The 24984-nt window shown below is 37.4% G+C and overlaps 1 protein-coding gene across 1 annotated transcript in view; it reads right to left on the minus strand.

Annotated features, from left to right (window-relative positions):
• Nucleotides 1-24378, minus strand: part of LOC121737732 (octopamine receptor beta-2R) — a 181730-nt gene extending 157352 nt beyond the window's left edge. The window contains exons 1-2 of the mRNA XM_042129421.1: nucleotides 24264-24378; nucleotides 1036-1074 (exon numbers count right to left, since the gene is read on the minus strand). The gene's annotated coding sequence lies outside the window, so the exon portion shown is untranslated. The remainder of the gene's footprint in view (nucleotides 1-1035; nucleotides 1075-24263) is intronic.
• Between the last annotated feature and the right edge of the window lie 606 nt (nucleotides 24379-24984).

Below are 24984 nucleotides of genomic sequence, written 5' to 3' on the forward strand. Positions count from 1 at the left end.
TTGTGGTTTCGGATAATCGTGGAGGCGCGCGGCGCACACTTTGGGAACCCCTGATCTAGACTGAGTGATGTCGATATGCAATTAGTCATGTCCGATACGATTCTGGGTTTTGATTGTTGCATAATGGGTAATTTTGTTGTTCAATTAAATGGGTAGTTGACCAAAATATGGTAGAACTGGTACACAAAATAGATTAAGGCCTAAGAGTCAAGTTGCGGTCTGAATTGACCCTCAAAATTAATTTTTAACACAACACATATTATAAAAAAAAAACCATTCAAATACATCTATCCCCCTCATCTAACGCGTTAAAGAAAGAGACAGCAAACATTATAAATCCTCTATTTTATGGTCAGCCAAACCCTTAAAATATTGCCCATGGACACTCGCAGCATCAGAGGAGCTGCAGGTGCGTTGCCGGCCTTTTAAGAGGGAATAGTGTAATAGGGTAGGGGAGGGTAGGGAAGGGAAAAGGGTAGGGGATTGGGCATCCAGTTAGCTCACTCACTCGGCGAAACACAGCGCAAGCGCTGTTTCACGCCGGTTTTCTGTGAGCCCGTGGTATTTCTCCGGTAGAGCCGGCCCATTCGTGCCGAAGCTTGGCTCTCCCACGTCTAAAAGTTAAGTTAACTGAGTTCGGCTGATTGATCTGAGTCCGTTAAACGGATTGTTAATGAAATAATGTTAACGGGCATTGGAATGCATAGAAATAGATATTCCAGTAGCGTTCCAACGTTGGATTGGATCACTCGATTGGAATAATGCAATTCGGATTTAACTGCAAGTATTCATTTTAGATCCAAATTATTTTGAAAATCAAACTAAGCAAAAGCAAGCTCGAATTTATCTGTTTCAAATTCAAAATAACATAAAAGAAAGATTTAAAAATCCCATCTGAGCTAGTTATTGTAGCTTGTGACGTCAAAGGAAATGGTCCTTCGAGCCGGATTGCATTCAGCCCGATAGTCAAGACTGCAGGCTAAGCCTGTAGAATCTCCTAATGCATTGTCTAGTAGTAAATCTATTGTAGCTCACCCGAGATCTGGAATACTTGGTTCATTCACAAGTTCTCACCTGGAAGCAAATGGAAAATGTTAGTGGAAAATCTGTATACTCGTTTCTATTATTATCTATAACTAGCTGTCCCGGTGAACTTCGTGTCACTTTAAAACCTTCCCTGGACTTCTACGAATATTTTAAGACTAAAATTAGCCCAATCCGTTCAGCTGTTTTCGAGTTTTAGCGTTACTAACATAATTGATAATCCATTTTTATATATATAGATAATTGTGAAAGTAGCGGCGCTATTTAAATTATAGGGAAATACATACTATCCTTAATATTATAAATGCGAAAGTGTATCTGCTATCTGTCTGTCGCTCTGTCTGTCTGCCTGTCAGTTAACTCTTCACCACTAAACCGCTGAACCGATTTTGCTAAAATTTGATATTGTCTGCGAATTAAGGGACAAGAAGAAAAACGGGATTGCACAAATTATTGCTAATTATGCTAATATTATTATTGCTAATAATGAGAATGAGAAAGAGATACTTTGAGTCCCGGTAAAGGACCTAGAATACTTTTCATCCCGGATAAATGTAATGTAATGAGTTGCGGGCTTCGTCCAGTGATTTATAATATTTTGTATTGGAAAACGTGAATACTTGGAGAGGCCTTTAATCTAATAACTGCAAAGCAAACTGTCACCTATGCAGTATATTAATGAAGTTTCAAATGTCAGTTACTGCTCGCAACACTGTTCCCAAACTATCGGCGATAGTCACCATCGGAACTTGTAAATTAGTTTTTAACAATGTCCCGATTACATTAAAATTCTGCGACAAAATGTTGCTTACAGTTTAACGTGTGTAATGTGTATTACAGGGTTTCCAACTATACTGTCAATGTCCCGATTACATTAAAATACTGCGACAAAAATATGTTGCTCACAGTTTAACGTGTGTAATGTGTATTACAGGGTTGCCAACTATACTGTCAATGTCCCGATTACATTAAAATACTGCGACAAAAATATGTTGCTCACAGTTTAACGTGTGTAATGTGTATTACAGGGTTGCCAACTATACTGTCAATGTCCCGATTACATTAAAATACTGCGACAAAATGTTGCTTACAGTTTAACGTGTGTAATGTGTATTACAGGGTTACCAACTATACTGTTTTCCTGCAAATATTTTCCCTGTTTTCCTGCTTTTCTCTTGAAGGTTTTTCTGATTTTTTTTTCTATAGACCTCACGGAGTCCGAGACCTTTCCAACGAATGCAAAACCGTGGAAATCGGTTCGTGCGTTCTGGAGTTATAGCGTCAGGAAGGAAAACCCGACTTATTTTTATATACTTACTAGATGACGCCCGCAACTCCGTTGCGCCAAAACTCGTTTATCGCGGTGGAACTGTACATTTATTCGGGATAAAAACTATCCTATGTCCTTTCACAGGACTCAAAGTATCTCCATGCCAAATTCCAGCAAAATCGGTCCAGCGGTTTGGGCGTGAAGAGGTAACAGACAGACAGACAGACATACAGACAGACACACTTTCGCATTTATAATATTAGTATGGATTAGATAATATAGAGCGGGGTTTCTTAAACTTTCGGATCCACAAACCCCTGTTACAATTTCCAGGTATCAGCGAACCCCTTACTAACCAATGAAAACACATAAAGTGCCAAAAGAATGCCGCGCATGCCTGCTAGTTATCAAGCCAACATTACGTGAAACTTGTCAAGAACCCCACTTTGAGAAACCTTGATATAGAATATTATCTAATCAAAATATCCAAATGCGAACACTTTATTATGCCGTATTAGGGTCAACTCAGACCGCTACGCGACGCATAGATGCGATTCTAAATTTGTACTGAATTGACAGATTTCAATTGCATCAGACGTCTTGCAAATCTGTCAAATCCATACAAATAGAAATGCATCTACGCGTCGCGTTGCGGTCTGAATTGACCCTTAAACTTAGCCGCTCAGACTTTCTTTTAATTTTTAGTTAATTTATGCGAGAAGCTCTGATAATGTATGTATTGCTTTAAACACGATGAGAAATTGCGCTTATTCAATTCATCCTCTTAGCGTAAGGACATAATATCTGCTGAACGTACGGCGCCGAAAGTTCTGCCGACGGATTATTAAGGTTACGCCCTAGCTGAACGCGGCGTAATTTACGCTGATGTGAGATGTGTCATTGAGAACTTGAAATACATTGCGAGGGTATTAAGCCGAACGTTCGGCGTATGTGTAGCGACACTTAGGGTTGATACGAGACTGCAACGCGACGCGTAGATGCATTTATTAATTTATATGGATTTGACAGATTCGCAAGACGTCTCACGCGATTGAAATCTGTCAAATCCATACAAATTTATGCCGCGCCGCGCCTCGCCTCGCCTTGTCGCGTTGCAGTCTGAATTGACCCTAAGGGTGAAATCAACCGCAGCGCGACGACGCGCTGATGCATTTCTAAATTTGTATGGATTTGTATGGATTTGACAGATTTGCAACACGTCTCACTCAATTGAAATCTGTCAATTCAGTACAAAAGAAATGCGTCTACCCGTCACGTTGCGGTCTGAATTGACCCTCACGCCTTTAATTTAGAACCGATAAAGATGGGCGGGTGGGTAAAAATTGGGTAGGTAAAAATTGGTAAAAATGGGTGGAATAGGTAAAAATTAAAAAATACCCATTCTTACCGGGTATAAATTAAAAATACCGGGTAAATATTGACGAGTCTTTAAATATATGTAAAACATTACTTTATTGGCTAAACCCTTAATATTGCGATTTACTATGTAAAGTTTTGAGTTATAAAACTCAAAATTTTAATTTAATATTAAAAATAACATACAACAGATTAAAAAAAGGCACAATAAAGAAAAAATTTAATCATTATAATTATTATTATAATTTTTACAACTCTTGTCGTGCACGATTTATATATTATTATGTAACACTTTTTTAATCGCTATATACAAGATTTAGTACATGTAAATAATAACAAAAATATATAGTAAGTATGTGAATATTTACTATAACAATGATTTTGAATTTCGCTTCCAAGTAATAATCTAGATAATAATACAGGTATAAAAAATAAAATTTACGCATACTCGTGTACAGCATACATATAATATCTAGTCTTCATAATTTAATTAAAAAAAGAACTCAATCAAATCAATAATTATTGTGTATTTAAGTTGTATAGGACACCACTTGAATCCACCAATCACGAGCAGTGTATTTCCTCAACATCGACTACGTAAGCAATGGCCGCTCGTGATTGTCGGTGTATTTAGCGTAAACGCCATTTTTAAAAGTCATTTTTATTTATCAGAAGGGTCACATTATCTGTTTTAGCTAATATTTTAGATATATAAACTGATTTTAATTTATACCCGGTATAAAATGAAAATGGGTGGGTAAAAATAGGTATAAATGGGTATTTACCCGAGCCTCGGGTTTTTACCGGGTAAATGCCCATCTCTAAGAACCGAAGATTTTGTCGTCTGCCAGCGAACTGCCAGAAATAGGTGAGTCTATCATTTTCTCGTAAAATACAATGTATTCAATGGCATTCACGACAAAGTCGGAAAAATAATAAGTTGACAGGTTTTATGTGTTGTTTTACTGCTCCGTCCATTGTGTTTAGATGACAAAAAATCAGCCAAGTGCGATACGGACTCACATATAAAGAGTACCGTAGGATTTTAAAGCAAAAAGTATTTTAAATGACGTCAGTAACTCCTTTGCGACAATTATTTTTTATGGCGCGGGCTCCGTAGATTTTAAGTTTTAGGTTTAAAGATTATTTATTTCTCAAAAGATTACAAAATATTATTGAACTAAATACAGATTTTTCCGGGATAAATAGCATCCTTAATTACCTCGATACCAGCAAAATTGTTTCAGCGGCTTGGGCGTGAAGAGGTGACAGACAGACACACCTTCGCATTTATAATATTAGTATGGATTTGATTTAATTAAAATTAAATTGCGTTTTATGGTTTATGGCGAATTAAAAAAAACTAAACCTCGTTCAGACCAATTTTCGTTATAAGTTTGCGTTTTTTAAATTAAAATATCATTTTTAGACATGACGATGTTCATGATGAGCTTCGTTTGTGTCATTTGGGTACGGAACCCTAAAAGTAAGATGTGTAAAAGATAAGCCCGCAATTATGAGCGTTATTAGACGGATGCGGATGTTATGCTTCGCCACCTCGCCACCTTTCGTTTCGTTTCGTCCCGTTTCGTTGTAAAATTTACGCGTAGATGCATCGTAAAATTTGTTTGGATTTGACAGATTTGCAAGACGTCTCACGCAATTGAAATCTGTCAATTCAGTACTTTAGAAATGTACTACGCGTCGTGTTGCGGTCTGCCCGCCTAGCATACGCCAACGAGATATCTCACTCTCGAGATAATTAAAAACTACTCGTCTCATAATGTCAAATTCTTGACATTATCTTGACAAAAATCTATAAAAATGTGTTATTTCGATGAAAGATCTACGCGAGAATTTTTTTTTGTCATGCTAGGGTCAATAGAGATGAAGAGACAAACCATCAAACATCGAGAAAACATGTAGAGTGAGAAATCTCGTTGGCGTATGCTGGGCAGGCTGAATTGTCCCACTGCAGCGGTGCTAAGCAACCCTTTCATAGAGCCTGATTATATATAGTGAAAAAATGATATTTTGATACAAAGAATGTATGATAGAATCGTATCGATATATCGTATCTTATATTGTAATATCATCTACTACTACAGTGTCCAGACCTGACATCCTCCCTTTCTGACTTTATTATCTGACTCTCTCTTTCTTTGTAGGACAGATGACCGACACGACAGACGAGAGATCAAGCGCAGGACCGACTCTACATGCCCATCCGACGCATTTTCTTGTCAGACAATAAGGTGATCAACCTGCATTGTCAGTTGTCACAAATCACAATACTTGAAAACATCTTTTTAAACACGAAAATCGATTCCACGACCTCCATTCAAGAACCATCCTCTCCGCAACCACTGCACCATAGAGCCTTTGAAATAATATAACTATCTAGATCCTAAGATAAGGACTTAAATTATATATAAATATGAAGATCACGTTTTTATTATACTTTGATAGTTTTATTGTTTACGAGTTGGTTTGTGATGGCTAAATTATAATAATAACATTACGCCTTGCATAATAAGCGGCTATTTAGTTACATAAATTAATAATATAATTTCAAAATGATTACGTAATTTTAATAATTAATAGAATGTCAGGCTCATCAGCATCAAAAACAATATTAAATTTTTTATTTTATTGCTTTAGATCTACGAATAATAAAAACTAAGGAAAAGTAACTCCGTCAAAAAACATGCTCCACAATACTTGTCAAAAAACACATTTCAATACATTTGCAATATTTAGGTGACCTTGAGCGGTACTAGGCTGACGTTACATGACAGATCAAAATGAATGGAACCAAATTTAAAACGGTAATAGTATGGGAGTTACGATTCTTAGTTTTTATTATTCGTAGCTAGAAATACAATATTTTAAAATTCCAATTTGTAACATCGAGTACGAGTAACTTCTGTTTTGATATCCAAAACTAACAATAAAAAGGGTACAAGAGTTATCGAACAAAATTTTCATTTGGGTTTTAAAGTTTTCCATTTGGAGCCATCTGCCTTATATTACACGAAGTTTGCTTTATTTTATCTCAATAAATTGCAGATGTGAGCTGATGAAATAGATAACTAAAATTTTGCAAAATAACGCTCGCAACTCCGTTGCGCCAAAATTAGTATATCGCGCGGGAACCGTACATTTTTCCGGGAGAAAAGTATCCTATGTCATTTTTCGGGACTCGAAGTATCTCCATACCGAATTTCAGCAAAATCGGTTTAGCGGTTTGGGCGTGAAGAGGGAACAGACAGATAGACACACTTTCGCATATAATTATAAGTAGTGTTTTTTTTTTATGAAATAAGGGGGCAAACGAGCAAACGGGTCACCTGATGGAAAGCAACTTCCGTCGCCCATGGACACTCGCAGCATCAGAAGAGCTGCAAGTGCGTTGCCGGCCTTTTAAGAGGGAACAGGGTAATAGGGGAGGGTAGGGAAGGGAAGGGAATAGTTGAGGGTAGGGAAGGGAATAGGGTAGGGGTTAGGGGATTGGGCCTCCGGTAAACTCACTCACTCGGCGAAACACAGCGCAAGCGCTGTTTCACGCCGGTTTTCTGTGAGAACGTGGTATTTATCCGGTCGAGCCGGCCCATTCGTGCCGAAGCGTGGCTCTCCCACGTATAAAGCATGGCTCTCCCACGTATAGCATGGCTCTCCCACGTATAAAGCATGGCTCTCCCACGTATAGCATGGTTAGACATGACGATGTTCATGATGAGCTTCGTTTGTGTCATTTGGGTACGGAACCCTAAAAGTAAGATGTGTAAAAGATAAGCCCGCAATTATGAGCGTTATTAGACGGATGCGGATGTTATGCTTCGCCACCTCGCCACCTTTCGTTTCGTTTCGTCCCGTTTCGTTGTAAAATTTACGCGTAGATGCATCGTAAAATTTGTTTGGATTTGACAGATTTGCAAGACGTCTCACGCAATTGAAATCTGTCAATTCAGTACTTTAGAAATGTACTACGCGTCGTGTTGCGGTCTGCCCGCCTAGCATACGCCAACGAGATATCTCACTCTCGAGATAATTAAAAACTACTCGTCTCATAATGTCAAATTCTTGACATTATCTTGACAAAAATCTATAAAAATGTGTTATTTCGATGAAAGATCTACGCGAGAATTTTTTGGAAGGGAATAGTTGAGGGTAGGGAAGGGAATAGGGTAGGGGTTAGGGGATTGGGCCTCCGGTAAACTCACTCACTCGGCGAAACACAGCGCAAGCGCTGTTTCACGCCGGTTTTCTGTGAGAACGTGGTATTTATCCGGTCGAGCCGGCCCATTCGTGCCGAAGCGTGGCTCTCCCACGTATAAAGCATGGCTCTCCCACGTATAGCATGGCTCTCCCACGTATAAAGCATGGCTCTCCCACGTATAGCATGGCTTTCCCACGTATTAGTGTGTAGTATTAGTGTGTTAGTAGTGGTAGTAAAGTAGTAAAGTGTGGAAGTATTGATTACTATTTTCTAGTTACTACCTACTTTATGATCTGTCTAATCTGGCTGGTATCTTCTTATAAGTATATAAAATTCTCGTGTCACAATATTAGTTGCCTTACTCCTCCGAAACGGCTTTACTGATTTTTAACAAATTTTATATGCATGTTCATTAGGTCTGAGAATCGGCTACTGGCTACTTTTTACATTGATAAGTGCATTTGTTAAATAAATAATAGTAAATTATTACAACTCGAGACTGACGGCGACCATTTTTTGTGCGACGGGATAGCGATGGACGTTGCCATGGTGCCATACTTATTTAGTCACTTCAATAAAATAATATTATGGGCAAAGTACTTTATATTATGGCAAAAGAACGTTAGTAGGTATCTATATAAAATCTACATTTTTTATTTCAAATAACTTTCCAATTCCTAAAGCCTCCATTTATGCAGAAAAGACAATTTTCAAATTCTTAGTTACCCTCTTCATCTATTCGCATCTTGAATTCCAACCGAAAAGTTATAAGGGTCGGTTTTTCTATTGAAAAACGGACAATACTCTAATTCCATTAGGTGGCTTGAAGAGATCGAAAATTTTTCGATTCGTCGAGAAGTCTCTTCAAATCTTCGATTTCATCTTCAAAGATTGAATTGAAGAAAAGAAGAAAGAAGGTGATCCCAAAACGAAAGGTAGCTAAGAACGGGGTGTAGTGTAGTGATACCTATGTAGTATCTTGATATATCTTAACCGTATACAAGCTGTAACCACTTGATTATTATGTCATAATAAAGCCAACTATTTAACCAGGCACATCTTTCATTTCTCGCTAACACCCATCCTTACAGGGGAATGTTATTATAAATAGATATTGAGAAAAACGGTTTTCTTTACCGATATGTCAGGAACATTCCCAGGCTTCGGCCATAGACAAAAGGGTCAATTCAGACCGCAACGCGACGCGTAAATGCGTTTCTGTATGATTTGACTCTAAGATGCGGCGCGTTCGGCGCATGCGTGCTGATAAATGTGAGATTACCTTTAATAATTATATATTTTATTATTATTTTTTACAGTGAGTGTATTATTTTATTGTCGTAAAATACAAAGTAAATATACAATTAAATATAATGTACTTTTAACCTGACACTGACCTTAAATCGAAACAAGAAAAATATAAAATAATACAAAAAACACAAAAACATAACAATAACAAGTATAAAATACTATTATTTTTTGATAACATTTTGTACTTGTTATTAGGTACCTACTCTAAATGCAATGTGATATTTTATACCGTTTCTTGTATGTCTGTCACTGATATGGATTGGTTTGAAAGGTATGGGAACACTGTATCCCGAGAAAAGACACGATGCCATGAAAAAATATGATTCTCAGTCGATAGCGGAGAAGTTAATTTTTTTTACGACCTTTGTGGCTCAGCGATTAAACGCGTGGTAGCTCAAGCCCGGGGTTCGCGGGTTTGAATCCCGCCGACGGAACAAAATTTTGTAATTTTTCCTACGATGCAAATAATATGTGTAGCATAACAACATTGTTATAATAAAAATCTCAAATATTAATAATATTGTATACTTAATAGCATTGTCCGGTACCGGTAAGAAAAGTTCTACATGTACGAGGCATATATAATATACCTAGCGGAATAGAGAAACAAAGGCCTGAGCAAGAGAGATGTCACTATCAGTAACACTGCGTGGTAAAAAGAGACGTGTGATACATGACACTCAGCAGCACTCTATTTTTGACGTCCAGTCGGCACCTGCCGCACGTTGAATTACAATTTAATCTCATAGAATTCATGTTCAATCATGCTACTACTAGCTCTATTCCGCTAGGTATATTAACTTTATGGTACGAGGCCAGGCTGACGTGGTGTGAAACCAGTGAAACGTCAAAAAAAACTATTATTTTTATGTTGCAACCATAAACTTATAATATACGTTGCAACCAAATATTTTGACGTCCTTCATATCCGCAGCTTCCGATTTTCAGAATTCCGTTTAAAATGCATTTTTATTCCCATTGATAGATAGTGAGGGGAATAAAAGACCAATTAACGTTCAATCGTGAATTTTAATGTTCCCGGAATCCTATTAGTTTTTTAAATGAAAATTCTTGAAAGTGACATTTATGGGTGGCCAATGAAATGATGGAAATATAATAATTTAAAAAAATGTTTCTCACACTGGTTGGAATCATATTTGAATAATTTATGTACTTAAATAAAAATGAATTTACAATAATAATTATGTTCTCGCTAAAACCCGAGAACGACTGAATCGATTTGGCTAATGTTAGGGTGAAGCCAAACGAGCGTAATTTGTGAGTCGTGAGTCGTGACTCGTGAGTCACAGAATTTCGGTCGCGTAAATCAAACAGGACTTTTTTATGAAACTGAATGCAGCCGCAATTTTGCGACTCACAACAGCTCACAAATTACGCTCCTTTGACTTCACCCTTAGTCTTGAAATAATCGTGGATGTCTAGTAATTATGTCAGGAGGGGAGTTATAGGAAGTTCCATCTAGTATAGTATGAATATCAATTTAATGTGCATTTACATAAATTTAAGGGCCACCCCACACGTACCACAACCACACAACAACCACATCCACACCACAGCCGCACCACGTGGTCGGGCGTATATTTCGTATTGTAAATGAACTGGGCCAGTCACACGTACCACATTTTACAGTCGTTGTCGACCACTTGTGTGATACCGACCACATCGCAACCACATCGCAACCACATCGCGACCACAACGTTGCGTCGATGCAATGTCGACAGTGCACGCACACCGCCCGCGCTCTTCCCCTTCCGTTTCATTGACTTTCGTACGTAACCACATCGCAACCACTGGCGACAATGCAACCACGTCGGCATTTTGTCGGTACCACAACGCAACTACAAAAAGCTGCAGCGACACCATTCACACGTAACCTCTGCTCGACGACATTTTGTCGTTGCGATGTGGTGTGGTTGTGGTACGTGTGGGTTGACCCTAAGACAGCCATGTTGTGGCTCGGTATCTCGACCGGATACGAATTGACAAATTTCAATTGCTTGAGACGTCTTGCAAATCTGTCAAATCCATACAAATTTAGAAATGCATTTACGCGTCACTTTGCGATCTGAATTGACCCTTAGTTGTGATTTCTCGGCTGGGTTTGGCATACCGCGACCAAATTACGTAGGTCCCTCATCTGCATGAGTCAACTTCTCTGACAGTACATTCTATATAGCCTGCCAACCTCCTTTAGAATATAATTCATAGTGTCAGGTGTAATCTGCAAAGTTCCGTCGCAGGGTGCACTTTCAAGTCATTAATTCAAGTTAAATTGGACAGAAACACCGTTTATAGCGAGCTTGTGCACAGAATAAAGTATTTTAAATAGTTACAGAAGTTGAATGAATGAATAATAATTTTTTTATAACCGACTTCCAAAAAGGAGGAGGTTATATTATGTTCGGCTGTGGATATTTTTTTTGTATGTTCAACGATTACTCCGCCGTTTGTGAACCGATTTTCAAAATTTTTTCGTTTACACATTATAATGTGTACAATTCAGGCCGCAACGCGACGAGGCGAAGCGAGGCGAGGCGCGGCATTTTGTATGGACAGATTTCAATTGCGTGAGACGTCTTGCGAATCTGTCAAATCCATACAAATAGAAATGCAACTACGCGTCGCGTTGCAGTCTGAATCAAACCTAACGCTATAGATTTTTTTTTACATTTAATGTCTCTTGTGTAGTCCTAATATGACTATAACAATATATTATGTTGAAAATGGGTAAAAAAAACATACATAATAAGTAATAATACAAATGTAAAAGTGGGTCTGTCTGTATAATATCTATCTGTATACTTCTAAAAGTTTAATCCACAAATTTAGATTAAATTTGGTATGGATATACTTTTAGAGACCGAAAATAGGGTGTAGGATAATTTTTGTTATAGAAAAATGTACGGTACGGCGATAAATTTTAATCATTTGGGTCTAAACTGTAGAAGAGTTTTGTTAATCAATTTTTTTTTTGAGTCCCGGACAAAGACATGGAATATTTTTTTCCATTCTAAACATGTACGGTTCCTGCGCGATACACGAATTTCGGCGCAAAGGGTCAATTCAGACTGCAACGCAACGTGTAGATGCATTTTTTGTATGGATTTGACAGACTTCAATTAAAATTTCAATTGAAGTCTGTCAATTCAGTACAGAAATGCACCTACGCGTTGCGTTGCAGTCTGAATTGACCTTTAGGCGCCTTGCAGACGACTGGGTGGGGCGGGCCGGTCAGTTTTGCCGCGAACGATAGCACAAAGGGAATCCTATATTACCGACGCACACGGCGGGCAAAAAGACCGCGCCGCAGGTGCCCGGCGGGCACTGGCAGCGCATGCCCGCGGCTGCCCGCCGTGGATAACACTAACTAGTTTACATGCAGTAACGCAGACGGCGTGTGCTTTGTGTACCCGGCGTGGGCAGCCGCAGACATCGACGGGCGCACGCTGCGAAATTGACCGGCCCGCCCAGCCCCGTCGTCTGCAAAGCGCCTTAAGCAATTTATATATTCGACAACCAGAGCACCTTACGATTACGCTATCACGGGCACAGATCATGATAGCAGGATGGATATTAGAGAATCCGAATCCCAGGTAATCGGGATTAGATCGCAATTTCCATCCCATTCCGGACTGTTTCGCCGCTCTCTTGTAATTGCACCCGCACAAAGACAAAATGGGTTTCGAATTTGGCTCGAAAATTTCGAGTGGAAGAGATAGCTGGGTCATCCGTATTTCTTGGACGTTTAGTACCTTTGTTATTGTCTAACGATGATGATTGATATGTAAATTAGGTGCCTGTCACTAAGGGTCAATTCAGACCGCAACGCGACGCGTAGATGCATTTCTTATGTACTGAATTGACAGATTTCAATTGCGTGAGACGTCTTGCAAATCTGTCAAATCCATACAAATTTAGAAATACATTGTACGCGTCGCGTTGCAGTCTGAATTGACCCTAACATTGCGTAGTGACTAGGCGTAGTGAAATTTAAATAAGGTAGCCCAAAAGTGACAAGTCTGTTAATTCAATGTGTATCTTCTTGACTACTACATAAAATTTGGTTTCGAATTTGCTGCAATTTGAATTGACCCTTTCAGATTTTTTTTTTTTTTAAGAATTAAATAAATACTGATTGTCCCTAGTGTGGCAGTAATATTATGGTGGCAGCAGTGTACAAAAACCGGCCAAGCGCGAGTTGGACTCACCCATGAAGGGTCCCGCAGCAACAATAAGGTTTATTTTTTATGAAATTAAAAGGTTTTTGATTTATTTAAATATGTTTCAGTTGATTTAATGAAAGTTAATTTAAGATTTACCATTTATGACGTATAAAAAACTACTGGCTAGATCTCGTTTGAACCAATTTTCGTTGGTAGTTTTTGTAGTAATGTACATCATATATTTTTTATACTTTAGAAGTTAGGGGGTGGGGGGGTGTAGAATCCTAGGGACACTGGCTCACTAACACACCCAGTACCACTGCGGAGCGCACGTCTATTCACCGTCACTGTCACAATACAACTGAAACTCTAGACTACTTGACAATGACTTATATAGATTACATCCCCACTACTGGTGTTTATGAGACAATGTTAAGTATCTACTATGTAGATACACTGCGCATACACTACAGGGGGGACACACATTTTACCACTTTGGAAGAGTGTCTCTCGCAAACTATTCAGGTTAGAAAAAAAATATATCAGAAACCTTAATATGATTTTTGTAGACCTATGGGGTATCTATACCCCAAATGCATGGGGACCCCTAAAATGTTTAATATTTTTTCCATTTTTGTATCAAAATCTTAAAGCGGTTCACAGACTACATCTACTTACCAAGTTTCAATTGTATAGCTCTTATAGTTTCGGAGAAAAGTGGCTGTGACATACGGACGGACAGACAGACAGACATGACGAATCTATAAGGGTTCCGTTTTTTGCCATTTGGCTACGGAACCCTAAAAAGGTAGCAGGCAAAAAAGAAAAACAAATAAGGCAAAGGAAGCGTACCGAATTTATCTGTTGTATAAAGAAAGCAACAAGAATCTACAAGAAATTATGCAAAAAGTTTCCGAAAGCAAATGTTATTAAACTTGATTTTCAGAACACTAAACTATAAATTGCACATGCTGCAGTCTACGATACCCGTATCAAATAAGTTCAGTTTAAAAGAACTTTTAACAAGCGAAAAGTTAAAAAGTTGGGATATTAAAAAAACTAACACATATTTTGATACTTGCTTTAACTTTGCGAGTTTTTAAACTTACTCCGAAAATTCTAGGTACTTATAATATTTCAAAATGTATTTTAGATGACCCAGTGAATGTGGCTATTTGCGTTTTAATCGTTAGGACCTGGATGACCGAGCTTTGCTCGGTATAGCAAACACTCATTGACATCGTGTTACTTAAGAGGAGTCCACACCGCCCTATTTTCCATACAAACGTTGTCCCCTGTTTCCTCTCTGGATAATGCTAGTAGAGTTATAATTTTTTTCCTGAATATCAACGGCCACTAATACAATGTCCCTATGTTTTCTTTTTTTTCATAATTTAATTATTAAATAAGATATGAACGTTCAAAAACCCAAAAAAATGGCCAGTTTTTCCACTGTGTTCAAACGTCCAGAAAACAGATTTGGCTAGATTATACAAAAAAAGCAAAACATAGAAACACAGCTCAAGCCTTTTTTTAATCTTTAATGAAAAAAATACTTAAATCGGTTAAGTTTTGGAGAAGGAATCAGGGGACAACGAATCGTTGATTTTCTGGATTTTCTGCAGTTGTCTCTATCGCGTTCTGCGGTATAGGCTTGAGGTGAGGGAGACAGCTATAGATATTACACGTACTTTTTTTTCATTTCTCTAGCCCCTGTTGTATCCTCTTAATAACGCCATCTCCTGGTCGTTAAAACAATTAGTTGCTCGCAAAATAGTATTATTATCCGCCAATAGATGTCAGGAAGAGTCATATTTTTCAATTTTTTATTATTATTATTATTATTATGAAATCAAATCAAATCAAATCAAAATTGTTTTATTTCTGAATAAATTTAAAATAAATGTTTTCAGAAAGTCCTACATGATGCCTACCACCGGTTCGGGAACTAACCCGGCGAGAAGAACCGGCGTAAGAAACTCGCAATTATATATGAAATAAGGGGGCAAACGAGCAAACGGGTCACCTGATGGAAAGCAACTTCCGTCGCCCATGGACACTCGCAGCATCAGAAGAGCTGCATGTGCGTTGCCGGCCTTTTAAGAGGGAATAGGGTAATAGGGGAGGGTAGGGAAGGGAAGGGAATAGGGGAGGGTAGGAAAGGGAATAGGGTAGGGGATTGGGCCTCCGGTAAACTCACTCACTCGGCGAAACACAGCGCAAGCGCTGTTTCACGCCGGTTTTCTGTGAGAACGTGGTATTTATCCGGTCGAGCCGGCCCATTCGTGCCGAAGCATGGCTCTCCCACGTATCGATTATCGATAAAACACGAATAAAAAGACATTTTCTGAAAATGATTCCTAGCTAGATCGATTTATCGCCCCCGAAACCTCCTATATACTAAATTTCATGAAAATCGTTGGAGCCTATTCCGAGATTCCAATTATATATATATATATATATATATATATATATATATATATATATATATATATATATATATACAAGAATTGCTCGTTTAAAGATATAGGATAAATTCGGTGGATAATGGTAGGATAATTTCAAAATTCAATTCGAATTTGAAAATTATTTAATTTTTTTCTGCCTCAAAATTCTTCATGGCAGCAGTAGAACATGCACTAAAATATATATTTATTTGACAATAATTGTTGCGTCATTCGTTTCTCGCGGGAATTCCGCATTTATCCGGGATGAAAAGTATCCTATAACCTTTCCCGGAACTCAAAGTATTCCCATACTGACTTTCAACAAAATTAGTACAACAGTGAAACGTGAAGAGATAACAGACAGAAAGACAGACAGACACTTTCGCATTTATAATATTAATATGGATATGTATTTTACACATATACCCTTACTATGCTATATCTGGAGTATACAGGGTGTAACAAAAATAAGTGATAATACTTTAGGGTGTGTACGTGTTCGTGTGAAAGACAACAAAAGAAAACACTTTTGTATGGGCAAGGGCTCGAGCGTCTCGAGTTTCCCCATTCAAAAGTGAAAAAAATTTTTGGTCTTCTGGCGCTGCTACTTTCACAGTGAATTCTCTACAAGGAACAGGTACATACCCTAAAATATTATCACTTATTTTTGTTACACCCTGTATAGTAATATTATAACCATGTAAAGTTGCAGCAAAGGAGTTCTGCGGCATAGACAAAAAAGTGTATCCATACTTGTGAGCATAGACATAATTATGTCTATGCTTGTGAGGCTAAATGGTCGCTTTGGAGAATCATAACATGAATAATTTTTTTAAATCGCTAAATGCTCTGCTTGCAGTTCATGTCTAGTTTATTCATACTAAATTGACATTCGTCAGTTTGACAGTTTTGACAAATCATTTGCTCAATTATTGATTAAGAGGAATTTTAACCCCGCTGAGCATAGAAATGCCTCCTTTTCGGAAGTCTGTTAAAAACGAAGGGCAATATACAGCCGTATATTTAGATTTAGATAAAAATAACTCAATCCAATAGGAATAAAATGAGAGGACACAACTTATTAACGGAATTGACCATATCCGTTCGGACGCTCCTACTATGAACACTACTGGAGTCATTTGGAAATTGTTTTACAACTTTAAATATATCGCAAACTATGATAGCTCCGGCACCAGTTTCGGTGACCAGGCTAGTTACGCAGGAATAATTTTATATTGGCCCAGTGTGTGCGCAGTACACAAAAGCACTCTCTCTTCCTCTACTCTCATAACTAGGGTTGCCAGGTGGGTCACAAAAAAATACCGGACAACCCCAAATGTGGGGGGGGTTTGTTTGTCGCAAATTTTGTTGTAGATCGCAAAAATACAGTTTTTCATATTATTATTGCGGTCATAAAATTGTGGTCACCATACAATACTATTCAACTTACTTAACGAAGTATAGTTTTTGGAGCTTCTAAAAAAATTAAAATCACCTAAAACTAGGTACCTGTAACACCGACTTTCCTCAAAATACCGGACATTGTTCTGTCCGGTATGACCGTTTATTTTTTACCGGACATCTGGCAACCCTACTCATAACCCAGTGGGACGGACGACCGACACGACTGGCGAGAGATCAGGCGCAGGACCGACTTTTTACATGCCCATCCGACGCATGGATCATCTTACTTGTCAGACAATCGGGTGATCAGCCTGCTCTGTCCTAACCGAACTTGGAAAGAACACGTTCCCAACACGGGAATCTAACCCACGACCTCCGAGTCAAGAGCCACTCTCTAAACCTCTGTTCACACTGTTCACACGTTCGTAAACTGTGCCACAATAATAATACTTATCTAGACGACGCCCGTAGGTTCGATTCCCGCGTTGGAAACATGTTATTTCCAAGTTTAGTTAGGACAATGCAGGCTGATCACCTGATTGTCTGACAAGTAAGATGATCCATGTGTCGGATGGGCATGTAAAAAGTCGGTCCTGCGCCTGATCTCTCGTCCGTCCCACTGGGTTATGAGAGTAAAGGAATAGAGAGTGCTCTTGTGTACTGCGCACACACTTGGGCACTATAAAATTACTCCTGCGTAGCTGGCCTGATTTCAATGAAACCGGCCACCGTCACCGAAATCGGTGTGGGAGCTATTATTATTATTGTACCAAATTTCAGCAAAATCATATTTTCATCGGTTTGGGCGTAAAGAGGTAACAGAATAAAAGCCAGAGACATTTTCGCATCTATTTAAATTATAGTAATATTGATTAACATAATATCCTAATTCCTAATCTTTTTTTTGTAATGTTGTTATCCAAATTAACACTTATCCAAACAATTGCACCATTATCAAAAACAAAGTCCCCCAAGTCGGGCCCAAGAAGACCAAAGGAAGTAACCAGTTAGACAATGAAATCGAAAACAATTCAATTCTAACGGACTACGCCAACTTCATAGCAAGATCGATCCTGCGAACCAAGATGCATCGATCACTCATTCTCTATTAGACACCTCGTGAGTTTAAAGTTGGGTTTTCAAGAGGAAATTACCACCATTTCATTCCATTTTATTGGCTTTTATTTAGCTGGGGATATCCATTCACGTATTACGTCACACAAAATTTAGACTTTAGTAACGCTTATTATACAAAAGTTTTAAGCCCGTCACAGATTTAGCTATAATATATATTATATATATTATAGTGGCTACCAGAAATATATATTATAGCTGAGTGTGCGGTCACGCGAAAATTAGTAAGTATAGAAAATATATAGTAATATGCCTAGCTATAAAAATATTAATATATATTATAGCTAAGTCTGTGACGGGCTCTAAGCTAATGTATAGCTTTATTTCCGTAACGAAAACAAACCTAGCACCCCTACAGCTCCGACCGGCAACGCCTTTCAAATATACTCTTATAATAATTTCTTTTTAATACTACTAACATATCATATTGTCACATTTATATTTGGATCAGTAGATAACTTATCTACTACATGCGACTACTTGTGTGATTTCCTTGATGCGCCTAATTAAGGGTTAAATTTATGTCCCAAGCACTACAGGGGTTGACAAATCAGACCGCAACGTGACGCGTAGATTCATTTCTAAATTTTTATGGATTTGACAGATTTGCAAGACCTCTCACGCTCACGAAATCTGTCAATTCAATACAAATTTAGAAATGCATCTCTGTTTTGACTCTAATAGTGATTAATGATTATTTCTCTCAGAAAATAACGTACAAACCTACGAATAATAAAAACTATTTATTATTCGTAGGTATAAACTATCCACAACAGATGCAAAGGCCTAGTTGTAAATGTAATACTAGAAGCCAAATGGAAAACGGAGATGTTACATAAAAATACCAGATGGAGTCGCGGGCAAAAGCTAATTAACAATAACGTAAAGTTTAAATTACTTCTATTCGAAATTCAAATTAGATTCTATTTAAATTTCCACCAATCACAGCGCGGAACGAGCTCGGTTGATTGCGGTGATTGGTCATAATCAAATTTTATATTCCGATGAATTCTAAAACGTGAACGATTTATGGAACTTTTTGAATAATAATACAGATTTTAATTACATCAGGTTCTCCATAGTCACTTTAATGACTCATTTGAAAAAACACAGTCATAAAATCGTTTTTTTTTCATAAAAGAAAAGCCTTAGTTACGGAGTAAACTATTTGATACAATATACTCAAATGCCTATATACCTACTAACAATAGAAGTGAAATAGTAGGTAAAGTCATACATTTTGTAGAAAAATAAATACCGACTAGTTAGGCATTGATATAAACGAGTCACATAATCACAGCAGCATGACGACAGATAGACCAACACACTTTCGCATTTATAATATTAGTATGGAAGTGTTACTAAGAACTTATAATTACTGATTGTTAGTATAGACAATTTAAAATTAAAATGAGTCCTTATGTCCCACTTTAGAAGGGAAACTAGATCCACCTACACCTTCTGTGATTTATTGATTTAATTATGCACGATGTCACGCCCTTTGGCGATTCATAATATGTGTTGATTCTGACGAGGGGTCGATCATAAACTGCCATAATATTAGACTTTGAGGCAGTCGGGCATTGGGAAGCAGCTGTCAAACATTTCCTGCAGTGAGAAACGAAATTCCCACACTTATCCCTAAGAAAATAAGATAAAAAATTGATTTCTTGATAGTTCATCGAAGGTAAGATAGACCTACAGAACAGGATACCTCGTAAAATAGCCGCGAATGAAACCCGTATCAAAGTAAGTAAAATATAATAGATATGTGCATGAATTGTACAAGATGACAGCACTATGGTTTTAAGTCACACAAACAATGTAACTAAATTTGTCGACAACAAAGAACGTGAGAATGTGTCCGCTATAAAAATAATACAAAAAATGACAGCTTCACTTATGGTAATAAAAGATAAAGAAGTCATTAAAGCAGTCGTCAGTAAGAATAACATTCTTTAGTTAACTAATATATCAACACAACGTATCCGTGGTCTAGAGGTTTACAGCGTGGATCTTGATCGTGGTATCCATTCCCGCGTTGGAAACGTGTTATTTCCAAGTTTCGTTTGGACAATGCATGCTAATCGCCTTATTGCCTGATAAATAAGATGATCCATGCGTCGGATGGGTATATAAAAGTCGGTACTGCACCTCACCTCTCGCCAGTCGTGTCGGTCATCTGTCCTAGTGAGTTAGGCTGCGTTTCCAACAGAGATGTGTAGCTAGGGATGTGTTATTGGTCTTCAAAAACACATCCCTTGCAACACATCTCTGGTCGAAACGCAGCCTAATGAGAGTAAAATAATAGAGTTCTTTTGTGTACTTAGCACACACTTAGGCACAATTACTCCTGCGTAACAACAAAAAGGCCACCGGCACCAAAACCGGTATGAGAGCTGTTGTTATTATATCAACGCAGCTGAAAATACTGAACGGTTTGGGTTTTTGGCACGTGATTGGTATATATAATAGTGGTTGTTGACGCTATGACAGGATTTCCCAAACGCCATTAAGATGATAAGAAAGGCATGATTTTAAAGATATTAACGACTCACTATGGATCCATTAGTAGAGAACAGAAAAAGGGCAAGACAATCCAGCTAACGGTGCTAATAAATCTCATGAATTAAGAATTATATTTTAATAAATGCTCAGAGATAAGTTTAGCTTAATCGTCAAAATCGAAAGTGTTCCTGAACATAATATAAATAAGTTAAGGACTTATGACATTGTTTTTCTTTGACTACGATGATTTAAAAAATTTAACAATTATTATTGACTATTGAGCTTCTCGCTAATCAAATTATCCATACTATGTAGTATGTGTAGTTTTCACAGATGTTTTACTTGTTTTGTGTTTTTCCTTGTCTGATACATCAGAACAGCCAGACAAAATAGTCAGACAGACATGGGAGAGTGTTGTAAAGCTATACAATAATATACTCTTTGGATCTTTTTATTAGTAAGGGTATAAGTGCATATTTGTAGAAACAATACAGTAATCTCTTTTGTTTCTGATCCCAATTTATTAATTATATCTCTAATCTTAATAATTATCAAAATTATTTGCAGTTAGTCAATTTTTAACAATTAGCATTAGTAATTATTCAAAGTCCTGTTTTGTTGTTCAAATACATTTTGATTGTATAATTCTTGTGTTTGCATTAAATCATTTACATAATAATTTTTCGCTCTAACCCTTTTTGTGTGTCTGCGTTTCATTTTTTCCTTGACACAATAAAATGTTTTTGTTTAAAGATTCAAACGCTATTATAGTTTTTATGTCTTGTTATTTCTGTGGTTTTAACATTAACAAAAAACTTAACGAGGTCTCAAAGTGCAGTTCTGACAGGGTTGTTAAAATTTATAGCACTCCAGAAACTATTAAATCCTTTTCCGCGTGAGGTGTACCGCAGGGGTCCAATTTCAGACACATATTTTATTTATGCTATAGCACCGTAACGCTTAAGGACGAATTTTTCTTCAACACCTTTTACTGTATTTTTTTAGGTAAATGATTGCTTGCTAAGCATATGACGTAAAATATTATGTTGTTATTTACATGTTCAAAACATAACTATGATAATAATGAAGATATAATCTTTGAATAATTTTGTGTGTTTATTATACAATATTTTTTTTTTATAAACTTACACTACAGATTATAGCTACGTTGTTATTCTAGGTTTTCTTTTTAAACTTCGACCAATAAGATTCTGAAGTTTCTGTAAGTCTGTCTTTCAGTCTATCAATCTCTCTACCTGTTTGTGTTTCGGGCATTGCAGCATTAAAACAGGTGGACAGATTTTGATTTATTTTTGATTATTCCACAAGGACTAAAACTTGGCATGCTAGCACAGAATTAATCGGAATTTTGACGTGGGAGAGCCATGCTTCGGCACGAATGCGCCGGCTCGACCGGAGAAATACCACGTCCTCACAGAAAACCGGCGTGAAACAGCGCTTCCGCTGTGTTTCGCCGAGTGAGTGAGTTTACTGGAGGCCCAATCCCCTACCCTTTTCCTTTCCCTACCCTCCCCTATTTTCTTCCGTACCCTCCCCTATTCCCTTCCGTACCCTCCCCTATTACCCCTTAAAAGGCCGGCAACGCACCTGCAGCTCTTCTGATGCTGCGAGTGTCCATGGGCGACGGAAGTTGCTTTCCATCAGGTGACCGTTTGCTCGTTTGTCCCCTTATTTCATTAAAAAAAAAACACATTATTCAAAATGACCTCATACCGTCATACAATGAAAGGACATTCGGCGCTTTACTTCTAGCAAATCAGACTAGGAACTAAGAGTGGTAATAAAAAACTCTTATATTTGTAACTAGATGTCCAGGTGAAATTTGTATCGCTATTTCCTATAGATTTCCACGAATATTTTAAGATTAAAATCAGCCAAATCGTTTCAGATGTTCTCTAGTTTTAGAGAGACTAAAAAAATTAAAATTAATTTTTATTTATATTAGATAAGAAGATATCCTAGATTATGCCACGCCTAGCCATTTTGACACTTGGACTGATGACTTACTACAAACTAGCAAGAACAGTTCCTATTGTCAGTAATTTATTTTGAACGTAAATGATTATTAACCAGTAACCACTTAGGTTTTGGGATAGCAATTGGCTGATGTTGTGTCATCAAGACTATCATCACAATAGACAGGTCTGGCCAAAAAGTTGGTTTGTCTAGGGCGGGGTTCCTTCGACCTAGTATTTTCTCTATTTAGGTCAATTCGACAATGCTAGTCTAATTTGTCTTTGACATAGTCATACTATTGACTTATCATTTTGTTATTTGCTCAATGGATTCATTACGAACTAAACATTAGTAGACTCACCAACAGTATATTTGGCTACGTCGCCGTGAAGTTTTCATGTCATATTCAGCTCTGTATATAGGTACTTGTGCTTTATAAAAGAGAACTGTTTTAGTTTTTTACGCTTGCATTGGGTAGGCTCTGAAACTACTAATATGAATCCAAAACTAATCATCAAGTAGAACACTGAGAAGATTATTAAAATGTTTTCCTGTGTTCAACTATTTACTGAACTATATTTGGGCTACTTTTTATTGTGAAAAATGTACGGTTCTTGTGGGACTCAATTTAAATGAGCTTGCAGACTTTGTGGGAAACATATTTTGTAACTTGATTTTACTTTTATAATGCAGATTCGATCTAGTCAATTTCCTATCAAGCTGCAAAATAGTATTCTTGTAAAAATACGTGTGTTAACCAATTTTCACGAGAATACTAAGTATTTCAATACAAGAAGGCCAATTAAAACTTTTAATTGGCCTTCTTGTATTGTATTTAGATTCTATATAATATTATTATGTTACCTGTAAGTTTTCCAAAAGTTCATAAAATAAATTAAAAATTTCGTTGCGTTTAAAAAACGGACTGGATTGAACACGGAAAAAAGCTGCATTAATATCGCATCGAAAAAGAAGTTTTTTTTACTATTCATAATTTGAGGCGGCCACGTCCTTTTTCATTTACTTCCTCTAGGTTTACTATTGCCGCTACTACTACTATAGTTACCTATTTGAAATAGAAGAATTGGGTTAGTAATAAGTGTTATGAATTTATTCGATTATCTGTCGCAGCAAAATTATTGCTTCTTCACGACGAATAGTAAACGTTACTCGTGCCAAAGGAAATTAATTTTAGTTTAAATATCATGTCATTGATTTCTGGAGCGTTTCAACAATCAGGCACTAACCCAGATCTAGGTTCTATCTAGGCTAGCTCATTGTGATCGCAAAAGATGTCAAAGAATGCAGAAATATTCAAAACTTTTAACAGAACATGAAAAAAAAATTAACGTCATAAATTAAAAATCAACATAAAAAATAATACTCACGTGTTTTTAACACTCCAGATCCTCGGCACAACACTGCACTGTCACTGAATCACATAAATTTCGCACGTTGGAATCCTTGGCGCGTTACACACGTCCGCTCAGCGCGGCGTTCGGTGGTCGACTGGCCTGGGAGGGCTAAGCGCGGGAAACCGCGAAAATTGCGCGTATTTTTAATTACCTAACCTAACTATTTGATGAACAAGAAACTTGCGAGGATTCTTGTCAAGAATTCAAGTAAGTTTTAGTTTTTTTTAGTGTCATATTTTATAGCCAATGTGAGCTCGTGAAAAGGAAAATTGCGCGTATCTTTAATTACCTAAGGGTGAAGCCAAACATGCGTAATTTTGTGAGACTTGAGTCGCACAATTTCGGTCGTGTAATTATTTTTCATACTAATCATGACTCACAAAATTACGCTCGTGTGAATGAAGTTGGGATTTTCTATGAAACTGAATGCAGCAGAATTTCTGCGACGACTCACAAAATTACGCTCGTTTGGCTTCACCCTAACCTAACTATTTGGTGAACAAGAAACTTGGGAGGATTCTTTTTAGGAGTCTCGGCCGCACCGCATAATATTACAATGATGATTAAATTTTAATTTAATGAAGAATTTGACAGAAAATATATGGAGATTATGTCAAAATCTTCTTTTTATTGCAGTTAAGTAATCTTCCAACCTCCAACTAATTAAGGTGGGATGACGACCTCCGCTTAGTTG

This window comes from Aricia agestis, chromosome 21, assembly GCF_905147365.1.
Source record: "Aricia agestis chromosome 21, ilAriAges1.1, whole genome shotgun sequence".
NCBI classification, from domain to species: domain Eukaryota; kingdom Metazoa; phylum Arthropoda; class Insecta; order Lepidoptera; family Lycaenidae; genus Aricia; species Aricia agestis.